Consider the following 3,039-nt stretch of genomic DNA (forward strand, 5'->3'; position numbering starts at 1 on the left):
ATGCTGTGGGGCAAATCTACGAATGCTCCTGGAGAGCTCCGGATTCGGGTAAGTAACAAGTAATTTACTTTCACATGCTTGCTTTGCATATAGAATGCCTTACCCGCGACTATCTTCTTCATCGCATCAATCTCCTGGAGGGCCTTTTGGGCTTCGGCCTTGGCACTCTTTGCACCCACAAGGGCCGTGGCAAGCTCGGACTCTCGCGTCTTCAAGTCAAGCTCCAGCGCCTCGTGCTTCATCACGAGAGCGTGGAGCTCTTGCTGCACCTCGCCCACCCGTTCCTCATGCCCCTCCCGCTCGGTGCGCTCCTTGGCCGCTTTGTTTTCGGCCTCGGACAGCGCTTGATTCAGGGTCGCCACCTCGGTCATGGCCCCTCGCAAATTTACGATAATCCTGTCATTTTGCAATCGCTTTCCTTTTATATAGATCCATAGACTAGGTACTACTTACCTTTGTTCTCCTCGAGCTGCCTCTTGGCAAGGACGAGCTCTTCCTTGGACCCTTCAAGGTCCTGCTTCAGTGCGGCGACCTCCGCAGTCAGTGCGACAGAGGTCAGCAACGAAGCCTGCATACGCATATAGACATACTTATATTAGACTCATGCGATATTGTTTGATCCTCTGTTCGGCTTTTCTTTGTGAACACCGACCAGAGCATCAGGGGCTACTGTCTATGCGGTAATATTTCTCCTATATTTCAAAAACTTACCTCAAAGCCTGTTAGAAGGCTGGCACAGGCTTCACTCAGTCCGCTCTTGAGCAGACTGAACCTTCTGGACCACCGCACTCATAATAGTGCGGTGCTCTTCATCAATGGAAGCGCTGCAAAGCGCTCCAAGCTGATTGTCCGGTGCCTCTGGATGGGCAGAGGTCACCGGAACTGGCATCTTGCCCCTCTTGGAAGGAGTCCGCTTGCCCGAGTCCGGAACAACTAGAGGTTCCGGAGCGGTGTTCGGCTGAGGGCTCAACTCAGAGCCCTAGGGGGCTTTGCTCCCCTGCTCCCGGAGTCCGGAAGGTCGCTTTCAGGCTCCTCCGGGACTGTCTCCCCTCGACCCAGTGCCTCTTGAGACAACACCTCGGCGTTGTCCGTAGGGCAAGGGGAGGTGGTGGTCGGAAGTGGATCGCTATCCATATCCGACGAGCCTAGGGAGCCGTCCGATGAGGATACGTCGATACGGGTTCGGGGCGGTCTGCACAATCATAATTCGGCATTAGGAGAAGCAGTGCGACAAAGGAATGCTATGAGTTACTTTGGTATCCAAATACTTACGACTTTGCCAGGGGCTTGGCCCTGAGCAGCCACTCGTCTTTGCCTTCGGCGGCGGTGGTGGAGTAGTCCGGAAGGAGAGTCCTTCCCTTCTTGGACCCTTCGCCCCCCCTAGTAGGGGCGGCCTTCCTTTTCTTGTCTCCCCGACTGGAGGGGGAACATCTTCATCTTCCTCCTCGTCTTCGGGGGAGGAGTGCGTCGCGGAGTTATCGGACGATGAGTCCGATAACACTTGGCGTCGGGAGCTCTTTCGGGTTCCCTTGGCCTTCTTGGTCTTCTCCGACACCTTGTAAGGAGCCAGAGTCAGCATCTCCATCAGGAGAGCGTCCGCAGTGTCTTCGGGCAGAGGGGCCGGACAGTTGATCTGCCCCGACGTCTCCACCCAGTCCTATCAAAGGCATCGAGATCAGACCCCGCACATGGTCAAGCTAGGGGAAATAAATATCCTACCGGATGTATAGAACTCACCGAATGTGCTCGGCGCTTCGCCCTTAGCCCGCGGTCCTCGGTGAGAGAGGGAGGGACCTCGACGCCCTTGAAAAGCACCTTCCAGACGTCCTTGTGCGTCATGTCGAAGAGCTCGCTCAGAGTCTGATGCTGGGCCGGGTCGAACTCCCACAAGTTGAAGTCCCATTGTTGGCACGGGAGGATCCGGCAGATGAGCATGACCTGGACTATGTTGACAAGCTTGAGCTTCTTGCTTGTCATGTTCAGGATACATTTCTGGAGTCCGTCCAGCTCCATCGATGAACCCCACGACAAGCCCTTCTCTTTCCAGGAAGTGAGCCGTGTAGGGAATCCGGATCGAAACTTGGGGGCAGCCACCCATTTGGTGTCGCGCGGCTCGGTGATGTAGAACCACGCCGATTGCCACCCCTTTATGGTCTCCACGAAGGAGCCTTCAAGCCATATAATGTTGGGCATCTTGCCCACCATGGCTCCGCCGCATTCTTCTTGTTGGCCGCCCACCACATACGGCTTGATATTGAAGGTCTTTAGCAATAGGCCGAAGTGGGGGCGGATGCGGAGGAAAGCCTCACAGACGACGATGAACGCCGAAATGTTGAGGATGAAGTTCGGGGCCAGATCATGAAAGTCCAGCCCGTAGTAGAGCATGAGACCACGGACGAATGGATGAAGGGGAAACCCCAGTCCACGGAGGAAGTGGTGGAGGAAAACTACCCTCTCATGAGGTTCCGGGGTAGGAACGATCTTCCCCGCAGCGGGCAGCCGATGCGCGATATTCGCGGCTAAGTATCTGGCTCCGCGCAGCTTTTTGATGTGCTCCTCCGTAACGGAGGAAGCCATCCACTTCCCTCCCGCTCCGGACATGTTTGGAGGAGGTTGAGGAGAAAGATGCGGACTTGGGCGTTGGGGCTTGAGTGCGCAAGAACGGATGAGTAATGAGGAAGAAGGCGTGGGTAGAGAAAGGTTAAACCTTATCCCTTTATAAGGGCGGCCAAAATTGTGTGCCCCCACTAGCCAGGTAAAACTCACTTATCCCCCAAGCGCCATAATCGATGGCGCGGTTGGGTTACCCACGCCTGTATTAATGAGAATCCCGTGATAAGGGGAACACGGTCTCTGCTTTGACAAGAGGTGTCAAGAAACTGCCTCGCGTTATGTGCGGGGCTAGTTAAAGGAAACGGTTCGAATAGTCACCGGGCCATGATAAAACGTCACGTTGACAAAACGAGTCAGCAGATTATATTTGTGGAAATATTATTCTCTCTAAGGTGGTATGTGGAACTTATTTTGCAGGGTCGGACA

Source organism: Triticum aestivum, chromosome 5A (assembly GCF_018294505.1).
Source record: "Triticum aestivum cultivar Chinese Spring chromosome 5A, IWGSC CS RefSeq v2.1, whole genome shotgun sequence".
In the NCBI taxonomy this organism is placed as follows: domain Eukaryota; kingdom Viridiplantae; phylum Streptophyta; class Magnoliopsida; order Poales; family Poaceae; genus Triticum; species Triticum aestivum.